At 42.0% G+C, this 24,302-nt stretch overlaps 1 protein-coding gene across 3 annotated transcripts in view; it reads left to right on the forward strand.

The window, feature by feature from the left end:
• PTK2 (protein tyrosine kinase 2) overlaps positions 1-24,302 on the forward strand; it is a 385,991-nt gene that overhangs the window by 96,055 nt on the left and 265,634 nt on the right. The window contains exon 1 of one of the 3 annotated variants that reach the window (XM_077809744.1): positions 7,375-7,396. The exons of 1 other annotated variant lie outside the window; for it this stretch is intronic. The gene's annotated coding sequence lies outside the window, so the exon portion shown is untranslated. Of the gene's footprint in view, positions 1-7,374; positions 7,397-24,302 lie in introns of those variants that run through there. One more of the 3 variants, XM_077809746.1, reaches the window with a different exon arrangement.

Genomic DNA, 24,302 nt, shown 5'->3' on the forward strand with positions numbered 1-24,302 from the left:
GTGTACAGTGCTCACTTTATATTTATTTTTATAACAAATATTTGCACCGTAAAAAACAAAAGAAATAATATTTTCAATTCACCTAATATAAGTTCTGTAGTGCAATCTCTTTATCATGAAAGTTGAACTTTACAAACTCTTTTAAGACTTCTGAAAGCATGCGCCACACCTTGTCCCTCTCAGATTTTGGATGGCACTTCAGATTCTTAAACCTTGGGTCAAATGCTGTAGCTATTTTTAGAAATCTCACATTGATACCTTCTTTGGATTTTGTCAGATCTGCAGTGACAGTGTTAGTAAATCAAACAACATGTGCTGGGTTATCATCCAAGCCTGCTATAACATGAAATATATGGCAGAATGTGGGTAAAACAGAGCAGGGGACATATAATTCTCCCCCAAGGAGTTCAGTCACAAATTTAATTAACGCACTATTTTTTTTAACAAACATCATTGGCATGGAAGTGTGTCCTCTGGAATGGTGGCTGAAGCATGAAGGGGCATACGAATGTTTAGCATATCTGGCACATAAATACCTTGCAATGCCGGCTACAAAAGTGCCATGCGAAAGCCAGTTCTCACTTTCAGGTGGCATTGTAAATAAGAAGCAGGCAGCAGTATCACCCGTAAATGTAAACAAACTTGTTTGTCTTAGTGATTGGATGAACAAGAAATAGGACTGAGTGGACTTGTAGGCTCTAAAGTTTTACATTGTTTACTTTTTGAGTGCAGTTATGTAACAAAAAAATCTACATTTGTAGGTTATACTTTCATGATGGAGATTGCACTATGGTACTTGTATGAGGTGAATTGAAAAATACAGTTTCTTTTGTTTATCATTTTTACAGTGCAAATATTTGTAATCAAAAATAATATAAAGTGAGCACTGTACACTTTGTATTCTGTGTTGTAATAGAAATCAATATATTTGAAAATGAAGAAAAACATCCAAAAATAGTTAATAAATTTCAATTGGTATTCTGTTGTTTAACAGTGCAATTAATCGCGATTAATTTTTTTAATTACAGTTAATTTATTTTAGTTAATCGCGTGACTTAACTGCAATTAATCGACAGCCCTAATTAGAATTCTTTGAGGAGTCATCAACATGTAGACAAAGGTGATCCCGTGGATACACTGTACTTGGACTTTCAGAAAGCCTTTGACAAGATCCTTAACCAAAGGCTTTTAAGCAAAGTAAGCAGTCATAAATTAGAAGGAAGGTCCTATCATGGATTAGTAACTGGTTAAAAGACAGAAAACACAGGGTAGGAATGAATGGTCAGTTCTGAGAATGGAGAAGGCAAATGGTGGTGTCCCGCAGCGATCTGTACTGAGAGCAGTCCTGTTCAACATAGAATCATAGAATATCAGGGTTGGAAGGGACCTCAGGAGATCATCTAGTCCAACCCCCTGCTCAAAGCAGGACCAATCCTCAATTTTTGTCCCAGATCCGTAAATGGCTCCCTCAAGGATTGAACTCACAACCCTGGGTTTAGCAGGCCAATGCTCAAACCACTGAGCTATCCCTCCATAAATGATCTGGAAAAAGGGGTAAATGGTGAGGTGGGAAAAATTGCAAATGATGCAGAATTACTCAAGATAGAACTCTACAGCAGACTGGTGAAGAATTACAAAGGGATCTCAAAAAAACTGGGTGACTGGGCAACAAAATGAAAGATGAAATTCCATGTTGATAAATGCAAAGTAGTGCACATTGGAAAACATAATCAGAACTGTACATATAAAATGATGGGGTCTAAATTAGTTGTTACCGCTCAAGAAAAAGATCTTAGAGTCATTGTGGCTAGTACTCTGAAAACATCCACTCAATGTGCAGTAACAGTCAAAAAAGCTACCAATGATAGCAAACATTAGGAAAGGGAATAGATAATAGAGAAAATATCATACTGCCTCTATATATATTCATGGTACATCCACATTTGGAACACTATTTTTAGTTCTGGTCACCCCATCTAAGAAAAGATACGTTAGAATTGGAAAAGGTACAGAGAAGGACAACCATAATGATTAAGGATATTGAACAGCTTCCATGTGAGGAGAGATTAAAAAGACTTGGACTGAAAACAGCTTGGAAAATTGATGAGTTAGAGGCGATATGATAGAGGTCTATAAAATCATGACTGGAGTGGAGAAAGTGAATAAGGAAGTGTTGTTTACTCCTTCACATAACATGAGAACCAGGGGTCACCCAATGAAATTTATTGGCAACAAAATTAAACAGAAGGAAGTATTTCTTCATACAGCACCAGTCAACCTGTGGAACTCATTGCCAGGGGATGTTGTGAAGGCCAAAATTATAATGTGGTAAAAAAACCAAACAGATATGTTCATGGAGGATAGGGATGCACACCCCCCCTCCCCCGGCTCTGAGTGTCCCTAGCCTCTGAGTACCAGAAGGTGGGAGTGGACAACAGGGAACGGATCACTCGTTGATTGCCTGTTCTGTGCATTCCCTCTGAAGCATAAGCAACTGGTAACTGCTGGTAGTGGGGGAACAATGGCAGCCCCCCCCCCCCCCCCCCAGCTACGGCCAACTTCCTGCTGACTGCCAAGGCATCCTCCAGCTACACTCTCTTGACCACAGTGCCCCCTGACCACGACACCTTGGGTGGTCACCACCCTTAAGGCTGTCCCTTCCAGGGTTGGCCTTAGGGAAAATGGCACCCTGGGCAAACTTTTTTTGGCCCCCTTGCGTTCCCTGGCCCCCCACCTATCGCCCCTGGTCTCTGATGCCTCCCTTAGACCCCCACCCCCTCCCCATCACCTGTGGCCCTTGCTGCCTCTCCCCCACACCTCTGGCCCCTACACTGCTGCCCCGAACTCCCCACCCCTATCGTCCCTGAGCCCTGCTGCCTCACTGGGCTCCCCACTCCCAGCTCTCTCCAGGACCTGCGGGTTTCCCCCCATTGCACCAGTTGGCTCCCCGAGCTCTAGGCAGGCTAGTCCAGACACATATTCAAACAGGTAACTGTGGCTACGGGTCACAAGAAAGGGATGCAACTCAGCAGGCCTCCCTGTGCCTCCTCTGGCAGAGAGTTGTACAGCCATCCTGATCTGGCTTCCCTGCTCTTGGTGCCACCTAGTGGGGCTCAGTGGAAACGGTCTCTGCTCGTGTCTTTCCCAGGCACATCCCTAGCCGTGCTCAGCTTGACTCCCACCCTGGCAGAAACCTGGGGGGGGCATCTGAAAATGTTTGGTTCATTAATTATGGCAATTATACTGTAGTTTTATTTCGTATGATAGTAGGTCATAGTATACTAATAAAAGTATTGTAGAATATTTCATAAAAATAACAAAATCTTAGCATAATGAGACATCACTCCAACATCTGCTGTTAAATCTTGATAAGAAGTGAGGCAAGGGTGCCAATTTTTTTAGCAGATTACAAAGCATGGAGATGAATGAAGTTCTGAAATATTTGCGATATAGCTAACATTTGAGGTCATTTGCTATCTTTACTAGATTATAAAGAAAGAAGCTGCCTAGTACTAAATGAGGGTGTAGGTTTTGTCTTTTATATCCTAGATTCGATTTGGCAAACAAATAAAATGACTAAGAATCTGTTTAAAAATTGGTAAAATATGTTTCATTCAATGGTATGGGACTCTGAGAAGCTTTTTACTTGCCAAGATAATTTAGGTTGGCTTCTACTGCTGTGACTTCACTAACATCTAAAACAAAGCTCTTTAGTGTTCTTTTTAAATTGGACCCAGGATTTTTGTAAACATTTGGCAGTCTCTCTTCTTTCAGGAAGTTTCAAGGAAAGTGGATCTTATCCATATGAGGTCTCCACATATTCTTTTGTATAACAGTAAGATTGCAGAACTGGAGTCTAAGAAAGACATCAAAGACCTATGCACATGGTTAACTTTACCCAGGGAGTCTGAAATTTTTGGTACTTGTGGCACCTTAGAGACTAACAAATTTATTTTGGCATAAGCTTTCGTTAGCTACAGCTCACTTCATCGGATGCATGCAGTGGAAAATACAGTAGGAAGATATATACATATATACACATAGAGAACATGAAAAAATGGGTGTTGCCATGCCAACTATAACGAGACTAATCAATTAAGGTGGGCTATTAGCAGGAGAAAAAAAACTTTTGTAGTGATAATCAGGATGGCGCATTTCCAGCAGTTGACAAGAAGGTGTGAGTAACAGTAGGGGAAAAATTAGCATGGGGAAATAGTTTTTAGTTTGTGTAATGACCCATCCACTCCCAGTCTTTATTCAAGCCTAATTTAATGGTGTCCAGTTTGCAAATTAATTCCAATTCTGCAGTTTTTTGTTGGAGTCAGTTTTTGAAGTTTTTTTGTTGGAGTATTGCAACTTTTAGGTCTGTAATTGAGTGACCAGGGAGGTTGAAGTGTTCTCCGACCTGTTTTTGAAAGTTATAATTCTTGACGTCTGATTTGTGTCCATTTATTCTTTTACGTAGAGACTGTCCCATTTGGCCAATATACATGGCAAAGGGGCATTGCTGGCACATGATGGCATATATCACATTGGTAGATGTGCAGGTGAACGAGCCTCTGATGGTGTGACTGATGTGATTAGGTCCTATGATGGTGTCCCTTGAATAGATATGTGGACAGAGTTGGCAATGGGCTTTGTTGCAAGGATAGGTTCCTGGGTTCGTGTTTTTGTTGTATGGTGTGTGGTTGCTGGTGAGTATTTGCTTCAGGTTGTGGGGCTGTCTGTAAGCAAGGACTGGCCTGTCTCCCAAGATCTGTGAGAGTGATGGGTCGTCTTTCAGGATAGGTTGTAGATCTTCGATGATGCACTGGAGAGGTTTTAGTTGGGGGCTCAAGGTGATGGCTAGTGGCGTTCTGTTACTTTCTTTGTTGGGCCTTTCCTGGAGTAGATGACTTCTGGGTATTCTTCTGGCTCTGTCAATCTGTTTCTTCACTTCAGCAGTTGGGTACTGTAGTTTTAAGAACTACTTGACAGAGATCTTGTAGGTGTTTGTCTCTGTCTGAGGGATTGGAGTAAATGCAGTTGTATCTTAGAGCTTGGCTGTAGACAATGGATCGTGTGATGTGGTCTGGATGAAAGCTGGAGGCATGTAGGTAAGTCTCTGAAACCTGAAATTTTCAGGTAGAAGCTAGCAAAGAGGAGTCTGGGGGAGGGCATGACATGAACAGAAGGAGAGGGTAATCAGTTCAGCTGTAGTATTTTGGACATACTGGAATAATAAACATTGACAGGAAGAGACTGTTTCTTTCACATCTGAAGTACGATTTCAAGTTAAATCAAAAGGAATTCTTGCTCATCATAAAACTGCCCCACACCTACTCCACTTGACTTTCCATGAAAGAGCCAAAAATGCCCCAAGGTATTAGAGCAATTCCTTTTTAGGATCAGAAATAAAAGAGGAAACTGAGGGATATGTTTCAGTCTGTCCCAAATGTTTGGTGACTACTTCTGGTTCCTTACCCAGACAGACCTTATTTACCATCATGATTTTACATACTCAGTGCAAGATAAGCTATTTTGTGTACCTTCAGCCAATAGATTAAAAAATGAGACCCTTCTTGTCAATCTGGATTTTTTGGATTCTGTGAGGAATAATTGCACTCAGTTGGTTTTATTTACAGTGGTGTTAGGAGAGCCAGACAGGCTGTACCATGTAAATGAACAAGACTTGAGCTACTTCTTTATACACCTAGCCCAGTTGTTGTTTTTCTGCTGTTAATAGTAGATCATAGATTCCTAGGTCTGTTGATTATCATCCTTAAAATAATTTATCTAGGAAACAAGATCATCATGGCAGAGAATTTATTACTGCTGAAAACTTGACATATGGGTGATTTAAAGTCATGGTATGGTTTATACCAGTGGTCTCCAAGCTTTTTGGTTCGCGTACCCCAAAGGTGAAGACCGGAAGACCAGCTGCAGGCGCGCCGCCGACGGAAGAAGACCGGAAGACCAGCTGCAGGCGGGCCCCCGGAGGGGAACACCAGCCGTGGACGTGCAGAGCTGCCGCCAAAGAAAAAAAAACGCCGAAGAGCCGTCTGGCGGCACTCCTGGTGCCGCGCACCCCCTGGGATCATCTTGCGCACCCCAGTTTGGAAACCACTGGTTTATACTACAGATGGTTAAGAAGCTCTCTGACACTTAAGCTCTTAGAGGCGTAGGGCAAGGAGGTTTGGAATATATGGTACATTTATTCTTTACAGGGAGTCTTTGATGTGTGTGGCACAGCAACAGTCTGCTGCCTTTGCGGTTATTAGGAGGTACTTTTGGCTAAACAATTCTAATCTTGCTCTTGAAGTTCAACACACAGTATGCCATTTGAAGGACCAAAGTTCTATTCCATGCCATAACATCGGACCTCTTGACTAAACAAAAGTGGATGAGATCCATGACTATACCTCTTGGCTTGGTCTTCTTATAAGAAGTAACAGACTTATCAAATGTACTTAAACTGCAGCCACGGCTTTTTCCCTCTGGTCAGAATCGCTGGTTAAGACATTCCAGTGGTGTGCCACCAGCCCCCTTAATGTGCCCTCTGAAACGGCAACTTTTTGTCCATTTTCAACTTTTTTTTTTTTTTTTTTTTTTTTACAGCTTCCTTGAATCAAACTGGCACAACTTTCCTGTGCTTAAAAGAGAGTTAGACTTGTCGCATGTGCTCTCCTTCCGTATCCCACCACAAAAGTTAATGTGGAAATAAAAGCATTACCTTACTTCCTTGCCACTGTGTCTTTACCAGCAGATTCTGCATCTGTGGTGTTCTGATCTCCAGTAAGAACTTCACAAGAAGATATTTTTGGAAGCTTAATACAACCATAGGAATTTTTTTCCCCCTGTGCAAGTATTGGGCTATTTCATACATAAATCAGAATGGACTGCTGAATTGTCATCAATGCACTGAAAAGACAGCCCTGCCAATGCCTCTAATTGGTTTCATGGATAATTTTGTGAATAGCCTTGTGTATTGCTTTCATTAGCACTGTCAATGCGCGTGGGTTCCTTTTCCCATTATAAAAATTATAAGCTTAGCAACACTAGAATTAAAGCTCTGCTAAGTGAGGTAGGATTCTATGAACTGGTCTTTTAATTCTTAGTGTTATAAAGTTGCCTTTTAATATTTGAACAGTAGTTTCCGGTTTTAAAACAAAACTTACGTTTAGTGATAAAATCAGGGGTTAATTAAAGGTATGTCTTCATTGTTTCCTTTTACTGCTGTAGGGGGAATTCCATTTTTTGCCTTTCTAAGTCAAAGACTTGCTTGAAAAGACAACTCTTGTGAAAATAATGTGCCTTTAGCCAAACTGACTCGGGTATTTTATCTCATCAGATCTAAACTAAGCAGTGTTGGACATGATCTGTGCTGGGATGGAAGACTCACAGAAGAGCTCAACTGGTACATAAAGTGATATTGGAGATTCAGTAGGTGGTTCTGTTCCCTTTAGTACCAGCGACCCATCATTGTGTTGGGGAGCATCACCAGCATATTTCCACTGACAGTTAAAATATAGATCATCATCCACGATAGTCAGTAAAAATTCCATGGCTCATTTTACAAGAGTCAAGTTTGCATGGGTAAATTTCACTTCAGATAATTATGCTCTCTCTACGTAAAAGTGCAGGAGGAATTTAAATGGTGAAGATATTTTTGTTCTGAGTGTTCATGTGATGTTGCTGTTGCATGTTTGAAGTCTGTAGTTCTCCCTTAGTTTCTGTATTTCTTTGAGGGGTGTGTGTGTGTGTGAGAAAATAACAATCTTTTGACGTGTTTTTAAAGTTTGTCAAATACTTTGTCATATTTTGGGGAAACAACTATACTATAATAGCAGCACCAACAACTATGATTTAGGTTACATAACTGTTTCTATTCTGATCTCACTGCAGACTTGATTTCTGCCAAAAAGTTAATCCTTCTGGAAAGTTTTGGTAGAAAATTGTTATACCATTTCTCAGTCAAAGCAGAGAGTTCCATAAAGGAGCAGTGCCTTTTGGAAATATTGATACAGATAAGCTGTTGGCAGGACAGCTGAGGGACAGCCACACCCCATTTAATACTCAGAGAAATTGACAGAGGAGGAGGAATTGGAAATGCTATACATTTAGTCCCATTTTACGCATCAGGAAACTGAGGCATAGAGTGGTTAATTTGCCCAGGACATCGCATCAAATCAGTGGCACGGATAGGACTATAACCAATGGCTGTAGACTTTCAGCTCATTGTCCACATGACCACAGTTAGGAATGTTGAGCTGTGATTTTGTTTCTCCTTGCTTTTGTGGAGTTATATTAAACAGTTAGTACCCACTCTTTTTCTATCCGGGAAGAAAAAATGTGTTCATCCATCCATCTATCAGTAGTGTGTGTATATCGGTGGTGGGCAGCCTGTGGGCTGCATGCGGCCCATTAGGGTAATCTGATTGCGGGCTGTTAGCCATTTTGCTGACATTGACTGTCCGCAGGCACGGCCCCCCACAGCTCCCAGTGGCTGTGATTCTCTGTTCTAGGCGAAAGGGAGCTGCGGGAAGCGGCAGCCAGCATGTCCCTGTGGCCCGCAGCTCCAATTAGCCGGAACAGCAAACCGTGGCCACTGGATGCTGTGGGGGGCCGTGCTTGTGGATGATCAAGGTCAGCAAAATGTCTCGCGGCCCCGTAGCCAAATTACCCCGATGTGCCCCATGCGGTTGCCCACCACTGATATATACACTACATAATATACATAAAATGCACCAATTTCGAACATGTTTTACTTTTGCAACTGTTACCCAATATTTTCTGTTATATTGCTTCTGAACTTTATTTTCTGCTGTCTTGAATTCAAGGTTTAGGCTAACTGCAATCATCTTGTGCTCTAGTTAACAATTGCATAGTTCATTGAGCACATTCCTTATTCTTTATTCCTACCTCTAAAGGTAATACTAATGTAAATATTTGGTCTGGTTTGGCCTTCTAAGCTGCATCATCATTTATTTAGCCCTGGTCTACACTGGGGGGGTGGTTGGGAGGGAGGAAGGGAATCAATCTAAGTTTTATGCAACTATTGCTACTGTTTCTCCCAACAATACCCTCTTCATGTGGATCTTGTTGTTTCTGCTGCAGAATATGCAAAATACACAGGCTGTTAAAATACATGCACTGAGTATCTTTTCTCCCTTGCTACAGCTATTAGAAAGTTTACAAGAGAAGAGGACTAAAGAGTTCAATCTTTTTTTTTCAGCTTGGAAAAGAGACAATGGGGGGGTATGATAGAGGTCTATAAAATCATGACTGGGGTGGAGAAAGTAAATAGGAAGTGTTGTTTTCTCTTTCTCATAATACAAGAACTAGAGATCACCAAATGAAATTATTAAGCAGCAGGTTAAAAACTAACAAAAGGAAGTACTACTTCACCCAACATTCAGTCAACCTGTGGAACTCAGTGCCAGAGGATGTTGTGAAGGCCAAGATTATAACAGGATTCAAAAAAGAACTGGATAAATTCATGGAGGATAGGTTCATCAATGGCTATTAGCCAGGATGGGCAGAGATGGTGTTCCTAGTCTGTTCGCCAGAACCTGGGACTGAGCAACAGGGAATTGATCACTAGATAATTACCTGTTCTGTTCATTTCCTCCAAAGCACCTGGTATTGGCCACTGTCAGAAGACAGGATACTGGGCTAGATGGACCATTGGTTGGACCCAGTATGGCCATTCTTATGTTTTTATTATCTGCCAACTTAGATGGGAAATTACAGTTTAACAGATTGATGTATGAGTTTACTGGTTCTTCTCAAAAGCTTCTGAATGCACAGGCACTGTGTAAGTGAAAGATTATTTAAGAGCTGTTTTTCACACAGAGGATATAGCAGGCCAGAAGATCTAAATATTTACTCAAGATCTCGACATGGTGATATGTATTCTTTTTTATACTACTGTAACACTCTTCTGTTGAGTTTTTCACCTGGGAAAATTCAGTTCCTTCCGGTGGTGTAAAAATCTGCATCTTATTTACTCAAATCCAATCCAAAGGGGTGGCTGTTACTTTAGGATCTGATTCAAACCAATGCTGAGAATCCCTCCTGTATCTCTGTCAAGAGCCTGAAAGCGGTTGCTTCCTCTATCGGTGTTGGGGATGTACTGGTCGTCCTCGTCCTCCTCCTCCTGGAGGTCACACACTGCCATTTTTCTTCCCTGTTCTACAACCCCCACTGCACTGCTCTTTCCGATTCTTTGGCATGCTGTGCCCTCAGTACCAAATCCCGACTACTGTCCCGGAAGTCTTCATTTTCTGTTGCAATGCAGAGTCAATACTTGGGCCTCCAGTCCTTTAAACTTTTCTTCCAGTATGGAGACTAGCTTGCACTTGGTACAGACAAAGTTGCTTCTGTCCTCTGGGACAAAGACAAACATAGCACATTCTGTGCAGGTCACAACAACTGATCCCTCACTATCTATATTGTCTTCCTTGTAATGTATCAAGAGCCTTTTCAGAGGATGTATTGTATCATACATTTTGTAGGAACATAGTTGCACTGAGTGAAATTCTTTTGTGTTGTGTGCTGCAGCTCCACCCCAATGCATCCCTCTTTCCCCCAGTACACCGCCTGTGCCAGGGCCTTCCAGGGGGTCTGTGATGTTGGCAAACGAGGTGCCAGCTCTTGTTGAGGCTTTAGGCTTCAGCTGAGCACTGACAATTTCATTGCTGGAAACCAGTCCAGCTCACCCTGTGTATATCTTTATCACATGCTATAAGATAATATTTAAGTTTTTTCTGTATAACAGTAAAAAGTGTTTGCCACTGAAACTGTCAAATCTGTCAGAAGGGATTGTCTCCTGCTCATTAAGAAGGCTATCAAAACTAAATGGGTCATTGTGGGACATCACAATACAAATACTGTTAATTGTCCCTTCAAACCCATGAAGAGGCTAGGTGGCAAAGGGCTTATCCCATCTGCTTGAATTCTGGAATAAAGAAATAAAGATAGTGAACTAGAAAATCTTTAATCTCTTTTGCTGTTTGGACTTTCACAGGGCCAGAGCTACCAAACAGAACCAGAGATCCCCACGGTCAACCTAGGTTAGCCCTAAAAGACATTTGGTGCTGACAGATTATTACAACTCTATCACCTTTTGGAACCATAGACTGTAAATCGTTTGTTTATATAGGTTTGCCTTCCTTAACCTGGAAATAACTCTCTCATTTTCTTAGTTATTAAATCCTTCGTTAGTTTAATATAGGATTGCCTACAAGTGTTCTCTTAGGTGTGAGATCTGAGGTACTAATTGATGCTGGGGTAAGTGATTGATTGGTCTCTTGGGACTGGAAGCAACCTGAATCTTTTATGATCTTTGGTGTATAGCAACCAACTATCAGTAAGGCCAGGTTTGTATCGGTATAACTATGTCATCCAGGGGTGTGAAAAATTCACACCCCTGAGTGACATCGTTATACTGACCTAACCTTTCATGTAGACAGCAGAATGTTGACGACCTCCTCCTGTCGATACACCTACCTCTTGGAGAGGTGGGTTAATACACCGACGGGAGAAGTTCTCCTGTCGGTGTAGAGCATCTTCACTTGAGCGCTACACCAGCACAGCTGCAGCATTTAAATGTAGACTTCCTGACCAGCTTGCCTTGATGGCAAGGTAGACTGGAGTGCCGAAGAGGACTGTTTGTGACTCCATGGTAAGACTGTTGTAGTGCTGCCGGAGTTCACATTTGTTACTGGGTTACTATAATCTAATTATAGATCATACCACTCCTTTGAGATCTCTGCCCTGCCTTTTTTGACCGTCGGCCCTGAGGTTGGCACTCATGGTAGCGAACCACTCCAGAGAGTGTGACAGGGTCCTCTGAAGTAGCCTCATATATGTGTTCTCCAGTGTCTGCATTAAAGGAAATCTCATCCAGTTCGGTCCAGTGCTTGTAGGGCCCTTAATGCTGCTCTGTCCCTTTTTAGTTGGTGTAAAAAGGCCAAAGTGAATGGTGAGCATCACTCCTACCATGTTTAGCTATTGGAACATTGGTTGTGGAAATAGACCGGATTTCAATTAGATAAAGGGCCACTCACCCTTGTGAATGCAGAGGAGTGTAAATGGCATCTTCATATACCTGCAAGGGCTGCGGTGCTATAGTTGTGGAATCACACCCAGGGGAAGATCAAGCAGTGTTTCCGCCAGAGGGCTGGAAGCAGACTCTGAGCCTGCTACTGAAGGCTGCAGCAATCAGGTTAATCCCAACTGTTTTAGCACTGCCGCCTGTTCATCAGCACTGTCCTTTCTGTGGGCTGTTGGCTGGCTACATGCTCCCTGACCGAGGGGATGCTACAGGCACACTGCACTGTTTCAAAACCCTCCTAGGTAGACTTTCTGTTGCCAAAAGGCCATGTTCAGTGGAAGCTAGCCCAGAGGCTGTAATGAATCTGGCCCAGTAGGTTGTATTCAAATCATAGATTGCATTATTTCTATGATTCTATTTAATTGGGGATTGGTCCTGCTTTGAGCAGGGGGTTGGACTAGATGACCTCCTGAGGTCCCTTCCAACCCTGATATTCTATGATTCTATGATTAAACAGTTGTGTAATTTTGGTGGGGGGGAACATACCACACACCTTTTAGGCAAAGTAAAATATCCATCCTTTAGTAGGAATGTATTGGAGCCAGGACTCCTGGGTTCTGTTCTCAGCTTAGCTGATAACCAATTTAATTCCAATTCACATGTGTACAAAATCTCACTTGCACTGCTTGGATTCTGATGACAGACTATGATTTAGTTTTAGTTTTTAATTTCATTTTGTCTAAAGGAAGGACATTAAATCTAAAAATAATGTAACATAGTTGAAAACTTAAAGGGGGATGCAAGTTAAAATTGATATTGTAAACCAGTTTCTTTGTTACCAATAATACCTTACGTTATTAAACCTGAAAAAGTAGCAGTTACTTTTCATTATTTTTCCCTTTTATCCCTTTCTCTTAGCTTGGGCGCTGAAAACCAATGAAAACCACTTTTGTCAATTTCAGATTTTTAGTGGTGCACTATTTGGGTTGCAAATTCTACATGAAATTTGTTTTGTGAAATTAGCTGCTGTTTCCATGAGACTTGTAAAAAAAAAAAAAAAAAAAAGAAAGAAGAAATCACAAGCATTATTAGTCTTTTGGGGGAGATTTGAGACTTGCAAAGAGCAGTTAGACACCCAACTCATATTCAGTGTCAATGGGAGGTGAGTACCCTTTATTTCTTTGAAAATCTCTTTCTCTCTAGTTTTGTACCAGTTCACCCTTTAGAAAATTAAATTTGACCCAAAATTTATATTGTTCTGTTTTTAATAATGCAAGTCTGAAAACACAAGTTCAAACTATATTTAAGGTAAATATTTAACTGCATAAACTTAATTTAAAAAATTCTATATGTAGGCAATGGGACATCAAATTTTTTGAATTTTGTCATGTTTGTTTAAATTCTCAACCATGATGTTGTATTAATGTAGACATTTGCATTTATATAGATTTTTGTTGATGCTTTCAGTCAGTGGGGCTGTGTTTTCTAGCATCTTTACTTAAGCCTCTCGAGTTTATAGTTGCAGGGAAAGCTACCAAGGCTGTTTACTGTTCTTGCTTTGGATGCTGGGATTGGAATTTTTCAGGGCAGGAGAGTGGAATCTTTCTAGAACCTATTTCATTCCCTGAATGAAGACCCAATGTATTCCTATGTGTGAAGCCTAATAGTAGTAATACATAACAGTTTTCAAAGAAGAAATTGTTCATTGTTTGCTTGAACCCTGTTTTCCATGCAGATATGTTGTCAATCATCTTGAAATTAGAGAATAGTAAAAGTATAAGGAAAAATGTCTGATTATTGAAAGTCAGGTGCCCTGCTTTCAAGAGAGTAACTGTGCTTTGAAAAAACTCTTTACAGAAATGTGAATGTTTTCCATTGTTCATTACAATAATGTTGTTGGGGTAAATCTTGTACTTAAAACGTTTTTTTGGGTCAGACTGTTTTATCAGCTGTTGAATGCTACATCAAAAGTAGAATTTTTTTTCCAAAATATTTAACTCCAAGGTATCCATATAATACACGCAATTATTTGAGAAGGTTTTTGTATCCATTAGAAGATAATTTCTTACCCCAACTCAGCAGCATTATTTCCATGCAAATAGGAAGAATGTAATTAATTAAATGCAGTATATCTAAGATCAGATCTTGTATGCCCTTTGGTTCTTTTCCTCTCATTGACATGAAGTCAGAGTCTTTCCATTGCACATGTTGAAGTCTGGAATTTCTATGCTTCCTCTAGCAATAGTTGACTATACAATAAAATTATAAAAAAAACCCCCAGGCATAAGAGGGTTTCTGGAGATTGCATGGTCAGTTGATTTGAATTTTTGACTAAGAAAAGTTGACTATACTTCAATTTAATACTAGGAGCAAAATCACAGTAGTTTAATGTATGCATTGTTTTTGTAGTCATATTGGTTGTAGTTGACCCTCTAGCTTCTGGAGCAGGGTCACAAGCACAGACTGGTGGGATCACATCATCATGCAGTCCTGAGGTAACCAGAAGTGGATCCAGAATTTTAACATGAAGAAAGCTACATTTTTGAAGCTTTGTGAGCCACTTGTCCTGACCCCGCAGCATAAAGACACATGCATGAAGCCACATCTGCCGGTCCAGAAGTGGTTTGCTATAGCTGTGTGGAAGCTGGCTACTCCAGACCTACAGGTCCATTGCAAACTAGTTTGGTGTTGGAAAGTCAACAATGGGTAAAGGGGTGGTAGAGATTTCTGAGGCACTCCGGGCATATGGTTTACCACAAAGTGGCTGGTGTAAAAGATATTCCTGAAGTAATTGCTGGCTCTGCGACAATGGTGGTGGTGGCGGGAGGGGGGGCGTTTCCTGTTTGCCATTCAGATAGCACTGTGGGAGGGAGGTGGAAGCATCCATATGGATTGCCCTGTCCAGCTGCTTATGGGGCCCAATTGCACGAGCCATGGAGTCCTCTGAACTGCAGCACACGGTACCGTGCAGGGGACTCAGGCCATGGTGTGAGTAATACAGCAGAAGCTGCTACTCTTGTCATTAGTGATATGAGCCACTCAGATAGCTCTTTCTGCTGAGCTCTGTCCTCCACCACCACCTCCAGGTAGTGCTAGAAAATACACCCTTTCCTGGAATTTGACTCTCTATCTGGATTTCCTGTGTCACAAAACGTTTGCAGCTATTAGCACCCAGAATTGGGTCAAAATTCATGAGGGAATCAACAGGATGCTGCATTAGCTTCCACATGGCTTAGCCTGTTATGACCTCAAATACTCACACATCCACAGCCTTCCTCCTCCCCACCCCGACATGTTTCTGGACAAAATTCAAACCGCAGTCATATTTGTTGGGGACATATGATTGTCACTTATGGATTGCATGGATACCTCTAACTGAAATGTACTAGATTTGTGAATGGAACACTGTTTCCAGGCAGCTCAATAGAATATAGAATGTATTCAGAGCAGCATACTTACAGGCATGGCAATGTAAGGTTATTATTTTTAAGAAATAGGAATGAATGACCTTAGCAAAAATCTGTGTCTTTCCAGTAAAAATACACTTTAAATGTGGTGTTTATTGTTTGCATGTCCCGGTTGCCTTAATGCAACTCCATATGCTGGTGGGGTGGAGTGGGGAGTGCCATGCCACTGGCATACAATCCGCCATTAGCAGCTACACGCTGCTAGCTGGGACTTCTCATAACTTTTGCATTGGTTCATAGAGTGGAAATCCCTCCCATTCCTGTATTAATAAACCTTAAAATGGAGCCAGAAACTTACCAGGCTTAGGGTGGCTTCTGTCCCATCTGTGTCTGCTGCAGGGTCCACAGCAGGCTATTTGTCAGGGGTTGCATCAGCTACAGTGAGTCTGGACCCAGAATGTGGTGTTGCTGCTGCTCCTTTTCCAAAGCCTACTCTGGAACTAGTGTCAGTAACAGAGTGACTTAATTGTCCCTACTTGGTGCCTGCTGCTGGCTCCCATCAATCCCCATGTTGGATTCCGGGGCCAGCAGGGCACCATCTCAGCTGACCAGGTCATCGTGCCAACCACCCAGTCAAGCTCCTCATAAAACGGGCATGATTTTGGCCAGTTGCCCAAGGTGCGGTTCTTGTCCCTGGTTTTCCAGTACTCACTGTTGAGCTGCTTAATCCACACCCTGCACTGGTCACTGGTCTGGTAAATTTGCAAAGCTGCCAGCTTCTTTTCTGTTTGCTAGGTTGCATGGTCATTCCTGGTGCTCTTACTAAAGTCCACAGTTTTACTGGACTTGCACCCAAGATTTACCAAAATCAAGCTGTGTTCCTGTGATCGTGAAGCAGCAGCATGCTTTGCAAAATGCTTATTCTGTTCAGTCTCCACTGCAAACATAGAAGGCTCTCTGGTGTGTTTGCAGATCAGTGGTATGTAACAAAGTCTTTCCCAGAACAAATCATCCCAGGCAGTCACTATCCTCTGCCTGGTCTGTGCCATGTCCCCATTGGCTGGTAGGGGAACCCAGGCCCACCCTCTACTCTGGGTTGCAGCTCAGGGGCCCCCTGGTCAGAGCCAAGCCCTGCACTGTCCCACCTTGCTGCTTTCACCCTGTACTTTTTCCGACCTTCCTAGCTTCCCACTCCTCTGGGTTTGCCAGCCTCCTACCTCTCTCCTCTCAGGAAGTAACTGTGGACTACTCTCTAGCCCAGGGATCAGCAACCTTTGGCCCACGGCCCGCCAGGGTAAGCCCCCTGGTGGTCCGGGCCTGTTTGTTTACCTGCTGCGTCCACGGTTCACTGCACCAGGCCAATGGGGGCTGCGGGAAGTGGCCCGGGTTGAGGGAAGTCCTGGCCACTGACTCCCGCAGCCCCCATTGGCCTGGAGCAGCGAACCGCGGCCAGTGGGAGCTGCGATCGGCCGAACCTGCAGATGCGGCAGGTAAACAAACCAGCCCACCAGGGGGCTTACCCTGGCAGGCAGCATACCAAAGGTTGCTGATCCCCGCTCTAGACCCTAACACACCTCCCTTCTCTCAGGGAGTGATTGCAGCCTACTTCCCTACAGCCCCTCCTGTTGCCAGCTTTCTGGCTTATATAGGTCCCTCCAGCTGAGCCTGCTTCCAATCAATTCCTGCTCCCTGGCTCCTCCTCCAGGTGTTGCCTGTGGGCTTAATTGGCCCACCTGGCCCCCTTAATGCCTTCAGTCCTGTGTGGACACCCCATCACAGGGGGTTAAGTGGGCTACAGATTGTTGTAATAAGCCATAAATCCAGTATCTCTATTTAGTTCATGATTTTTAGTATCTAGCAAAGTTATGAATTTAAGCTCCAAGACTCATCTTTTGAAGGTGTTGCACAGGATGAGGACTGAGAGGTCAGATACAGAGTGATCACTTTGTGAAAATTGTTCACCTATACAGGTGATACGGTGTTTTTTATCTTCTGTCATTTTTCTGTGTGAGTTCGAGAGTGTAGTGATTGTCTGGTTTCATCTGCATTTAGTGCATGAGGTATACCACATGTTGTGATAGGCACACATATGACCTGCGGATCTTGAAAGGTGTGTTGATCATTGTAGCAGTGGGAGTATGTCTACAGATTTTGCATCTGTTATTCTGTCAGGGTCTGGTGCTGCTTTGAGTTGGAGTGACCTGGTGTGTGTGGAGCTTTCTTCTGATTATGAGCTTGGAGAGGTTGGCAGTTTGTTTGAAGGCCAGAAGCGGGGGTTCAAGAAAGATTTATTTCAGGATGTGGTCCCCTAATTGTATGCAGGATTGAAAGAAAGATTATGTGAGAGTAGAGACAGGTCCAAGTTGTGAAGTAGGAATCTCTCTAAGAAATGTGATTTGGCTTTGGCAGGAAGAAGCATGAGTGCTATGCTCCAGCTTAGCAGTCTGTTCTACTCTTGGGTAGAGAAAATAGTCTCATAACCCATCATTAAAACTGGGTTCAGTAAATACTCAGCATATTAAGAAGAGAAATCCTCTATGTCCCTGTTCTCTTTAGCTGTATGATTTCTTCTAGCTAACAATAGATTAACATCTTTTAACAAGTACTAATTTGAAGCTGTTAAAATTCTTGTTGCTTACTAAAATACATGTGTTTTGCTCTTTGATTATTGGGCTTTGTTGTAGCAGTCTGATATAAAGCTCCAAGGATTGTTTGTTTTCATTGAAAGTGGGATTTTACATTTTAAAAGGGGGAAAAACAGAATGTTGTTTATTTCTGCACTTTCTAAAAGGGATTGAAAGGTAATGGGGTAGGCCAGTGTGGGTAGAAATGAGTTATAATAGTTTATGGAGGTGCTTTGTTTAGATCAAGCCTTTTTAATTGATTACCATCTGCTGCCTCTGCAAATGCGTAGATGATAGTGCACAATTATGTGGTCCATCGTCATGACATGGAAGGAGAATTAGTTTTTATTTCTGTAGAGAGAATTAAATAGAAAAAATAGCAGGCTTAATGTGGCAGCTTTATCTTCTTGAAAACTCGTGTGTGTGTAAGTTGCAAACTCTCCAGGGCAGAGACCATAGTTTATTTGTGAGTATATAATAGTGTATAGCACAATGCAGCTCCAATCAGGGCTGGTGCTGGTAGGGATCATCCTGACACAAATAGATGATGCTATAAGTGAGCATGTGTATCTGTCTGTCTAGGTATTATATCACCGCCCTGTTTATACTTGTTGAAGTGATCCTGACAGCATTCCTATGAGATAGGGAAGTATTATCCTCATTTTATGCTAGGAAACTGAGATCATGTGATCTACCCAAAGTCACATGAAGTCTGTCACAGAGTTGGGTATTGTGAGTTCTAGTCCAGTATCTCTAACCACAAGACCAATCCTTGGCCTCTTAATAAATGTTTCTGATATTGGGTTGCTTTTCTGGAGGTTTGCATTAAAACCATAAACTGGTTTTAAAATTTAAATTTAAAAACTGGTTAGTTAACAAATTGGTTAAAAGTTCTTGTCTTTTCTTAAGGGTTAGTTTTATGGTTTATTCATTCAGTCAGAAGTCTGAGGTTATCTTGATTTATTTTGTTATGTTTTTTGGCTCAGAAGTCTTAACTCTTTCCTATCACAGTCATTCGTCCCTTCTTTCTTCTCACTGTGCAGAAATCAGTTAAATTTTTAACTGACTATATTACAGCTTGTTTTATGAAACCATATTAAATACAGGCAAGACCAAATATGAAATAGTTTGAGTAAAATACATTGACTGCTATGAGAGATTCATCTTTCCTTTTAATTCCCTTTTTCTTTCTTCTCCCCTCTCCCACAACCACACATATGAGGCACATATTCCAAAGTAATGTTCTTATGAGTCAGTTCAGTGAAAGTTTTCCTAATTTAGATATGTATTTAGTATTTTTCACTGCTCTGCAAAATTAGGGTTGTAAAACCTCTAGAAGGTAAACAGAAACAAATACTTGACCCATTGCTGTTGCTGTCTTTCAAAGTGAAATTTGAAACTATTACTATATTAGGATTACAGTATTGCCTACAACGTGTTAAGTTCTTCTTAATATTTATTTGCTGCCAAAGAATTCACAAATCTAAAATAAGTCCCAGGTGGGTGTAATAGAAAAGATAGGAGATGAGGGTTGAGGAAATAGTGATAGGAACAGGAATTGCATATACTAGCTATAAAATTATGTTCACACCATACACACAGAGAAGTTAAATAAAAACATAAAGTAGTCCCTGCTTGAAGCTGCAGTGTTACATTGTTTTATTTCTTAGAGTTCAGAATGATAACACACAAGAACCCAAAACCAGAGAGAGAGCGAGAGCAGACTTCTCCCTAAAACTGAGGCACAATTCAATTCACTTTACTCTAGGGTGACTTTCTCCATACTGACTCTGATTGCATAGTTCTACACAGCACCTCTTAACCTGGAAGCAGGATCCAGAACCATCTCCTCTGTGCATACACACTCTTAAAGCAATAGTTTGCAATTCCAGCACATTCCTCAATACGACAAAATAATTTGCATGTTTGAAATGAAAAGAAAATTTGTTTTGTTTTTTTTAAATATTTATAAATCAGGTGTATGTGCTTGTGGGAGAATCAGGTAGACCGAGGATGGAGGCTGGCATTGTTGGAGCCAAGAGGTCAGTGAGTTAGTGTACAATAGCAATGTGCAGTCCCTACTCCAAAGTGGTTTTGTGAAAATAAAGAAATATGGATTATAACGGAAACCTGGTTGTGGTTTTAACTATAATCTAGCCACCATCCTATTTTCTGTATCTTTGATACATCCAAACTGTAGACATCAAAGCAGAAAATGCAAAATGTGTTATGTAGTGGAAGTGGGAAAATCTATCTTTGTCAAACATACTTTCTTGTCATTATCTAATTCTTCTGGAAGAAATAGCTGGGGAGTCAGATCCATGAAAAATGCTGTTTGTTGAGTATGTGTCAGTATGGTTCACACTGCAGGTGTACATGTGCCTCAAGTGTGAGAGACTGAAGTATTTTGAATTGCCATGTCCGTCAGGGCCGCACAATATACTCTCTGCCTCCTTGAGCTCCCGTAGGAGGACATAAAGGATGGGGGGGCACAACCATCCGTTGGTTTCTTCTTACCATCCGTGACTGCAAGATGGAACCTAGCAAGTCTCCAACCCCTCCATCCTTTAACTCCAGCTTAACTCTCCAGAACTCTCACTACTTGCTGTAGGAAAGTACACCAAATACACTTCACCCATCTGGACTAATTTCTTATTTTCAGACCATTGTACATACCTCCCCCAGTACAGGTTCTCATATACAGGGCAGCTCAACCAGTTTTGTCTCATGGTAGACTCTGAGTCTTTGGGCTTCAAGCCCAGCCCTTCCTGTGAAAAGATAATCCCACTAACAAATAGGCATAGCAAATGCTTCTTGTGCTCAAGCACGAGTCAGATGTCAGATAGATGCTCAGTATGCGAGTCATTCTTTTTGAGGACTCACAAGTCGTGGGACACTATTGAAGCTCCACTTACTGGAGTAGTCAATGAAACTCTGTTTGGATCTGCAGGAGTCAGATACCAGATTAAACAGTGTTCATGAATGCCCTTTCCAGTAGCCATGCAATGGTCAAGGCTAACATGGAGAGAATCTCAGCACCATAAAAGAGATCAAACACCAAAAACAACTTTGTCAGTAAAGACGCCAATACCATTGGCACCAATGTCAGAGCCAAGTCTACCAGTACTGAAGCCCAGCACCAAGTGAGGCCATTCCAAATGTAAGGACAAAGATTCTAGATGGATTTTAATGTTTTTCTGTAGAAACTGTATAAAGAAATGACTAAGCCCCACACCAAATCCAGGGCTAGTGACAAGGAGCTGACCTATTATGGCATTGACAAAACCTACATTGGGACCAACCCCATTGCAACTGATGATTGTGCAGCCAAAAACTCCAGCAAAGTCCTTCACAGTACCAATATATATATATTCTTGGAGATTTCCAGTCCTATATTGTAAGCAACCTTGGTATCAAGACTACCTCCAGCACCAGTGTGGACCCCTGTACCGAAAGCACCATATGTTACGGTACCTCCTTTAAATGACATCTGTTCCTCATCTCCCTCACCAGGATATGACTTCTCAACTCCCTCAAGCATGGAACCCTCTCTCTGAGTGTGGACCGAACATGCACTTCTCCTTATAGGATCTTGACTCGCCAACAGAAGGAGTGGCTTTGACTGGCCATCATCAGACAAGTTAGCCATATCCTAATGGAATATTTACCATGGTCGTCCTTCCAGGAGCAGACCCCTTCCATTCTAGAAAAAGGATATCAGACTACCCAGTGGCATCGTTGAGCAGGCCACTGACATTGGGCCAAGAGGAATGTCAGGAACTATGGCAGGATATGGGCCCAGAGGAGCAAAACATTTCTACTTTGCCTCCTAAAGACCTTTTGTCATTGTCACCAGGCAAAGTGGTAGACCGAGTACCAGGACTGGAGGATTTTAATAAATTTCAAGATCTAATTATAGATTCTAATGCCAGAAGGGACCATTGTGATCATCTAGTCGGACCACCCGTGTAGCACAGGCCATAGAAATTCCCCAAAAGAATTCCTAGAGCATATCTTTTAGAAAAACATTCAATCTCGATTTAAAAATTGTCAGTGATGGAGAATCCACCATAACCATTGCTTAAGTGTTTCAATGGTTAATTACTCTCACCATTAAAAAATGTATGCCTTATTTCCCATCTGAATTTGTGTACTTTCAGCTTCAGCCATTGGTTCGTAATATCCCTTTCTCTGCTACATTGAAGAGCCCATTATTAAACAGTTGTTTCCCAAGTAGGTACTTATAGACTGTAATTAAGTCATCCCATAACCTTTTCTTCATTAAGATACATAGATTGAGTTCTTTCAGAGTATCACTATCAGGCATGTTTTCTAATCCTTTAATCAGTGTCATGTCTATTCCCTGAACCGTCTCCAGTTTATCAACATTTTTCTGGAATTGTGGACACATGAATTCGACACAGAATTCCAACAGCAGTTGCTTCAGTGCCAAGTACAGAGGTAAAATAACAGCTCTACTCCTATTTGATATTCCCCTGGTTATGCATCCCAGGATTGCATTAGTACTTTTGGCCTAATCATCACACTGGGAGGAGGTGTTCAGCTGATTATCCTCCATGGCCCCCAAATCTCTTTCAGTCATTTCTTCCTAGAATAAAGCCCCCTATCCTGTAAGTATGGCCTAAACTTTGTTTATGATAATAGCAGACATTTTAGAGGTAGAGAAATCAGTTAGCCAAGGAAAAATCTCATAAATTGTTCAATATACTGATGATTTTGGGCCCAGGCAGAATTGCGCTTCCAATAAAGGCTGGTCCCAGTGGGAGACACCCTCTCATTGTTTGTTCAGATAAGCCTCCTTGTGAACTATGAGAAGTCTTCTCTCTTCCCGTCTCAGATGATAGAGTTGATAGGGGGTAGGATTGCCTCTCAGTGAGCAAAAGCCTACCTCCCAGAGGGCAGGTTGCAATCTCTCCAAATATACACTACCTAAAGTCAGGTCCCACAATGGTGTGTACTTGTTTAGGCCTTTTATGTCACGTGTTGGCATGTCAGTATGTGACACTGTTTAAGAGACTTTGCCTTTGGCTGAGGTCTGTGTACTTCCCATCCAAACATCAGAGTCTCATTTTCAGTCCTCCAGGAGCTGTGGCTAGACCCTAAGGATGCACGAAAAGGGGTTTCCTTGGTTGTCCCCTGTGACCATGACAGTCATCACAGACACATCAGGAACAGGTTGGTGAGCCCGTCTAAACCATCTGCAGATGCAGAAGACCTGGCCCCAGGACCACTTGAATTTCCATGCAAACACCCTGGAGCTCAGAACCATAAGACTGGCCTGTATAGTATTCCTGCCCATCCTATAGAACTCTACAGTGCAGATTTAGACGGATAATACATCTGCAAAGCACTATATAAATAATCAGCAAGGAGTTTGGTCATCATCCCTCTACCAGGAAGCTATCAAGCTATGGGCTTCATATTATCTATACAAATAATCCCACTGGCTCAGCATCTTCCTGGAATGCAGACTTCTTGAGCAGACATGCCGTAACCAACCATCTGGGCCCACTGCAGAAATCCATCATAGAGCCAGTATTTGATCAGTGGGAGATTCCCACAATAGACCTTTTTTCTACCAAAGACAACAGCAAATGCCCCAACTTCTGCTTCAGAGAAGGAATGAGTGTAGGCTCATTGTCAGATGCCTTCCTGCTACAATGGACTAACGGCTTCCTATATGCTTTTCCACCAATCTCCAGGTTGATATCCAAGGTTAGACAGGATAAGGCCAGAATAATCCTTATAGTTTCTTATTGGCCGCTGATCTTTGTCAAACATTATGCCCTTGACCTAACAGCTAGATGAGATACCAAGTTTGGGAGAGCAGTGCAGCAGTTGTTGTTTGAATAAAACAGTTGAAGCACCTTATTCCTATCATTCAGGGAGGATACTGCTTGACAGTACCTTACTGTGGGATCCATGCTGACGCATACTCAGAGAAGAAAGAATGGTTGCTAACTGTGGTTCTTCAAGATATAGTGATCAGTGCGGAAACCATGATATTCTCTCCATCCCTGTATTTTGGAGTCCTCAGCAACATGGGCTTTGATTCAAAGCCTTTGAATTGTTAGGGAACTGACAGATAGTCACACTGTCCAATCCTTTATGCCCTCATATGGGAGCCCGTGGACACACAGGATACATGTGTGGCCCCAACAGACATGGCTATTCAAAAGACTCCAGTCTCACACACGAGGTACATGTGCATCT

The sequence above is a fragment of the Eretmochelys imbricata genome, chromosome 2, assembly GCF_965152235.1.
Source record: "Eretmochelys imbricata isolate rEreImb1 chromosome 2, rEreImb1.hap1, whole genome shotgun sequence".
NCBI classification, from domain to species: domain Eukaryota; kingdom Metazoa; phylum Chordata; order Testudines; family Cheloniidae; genus Eretmochelys; species Eretmochelys imbricata.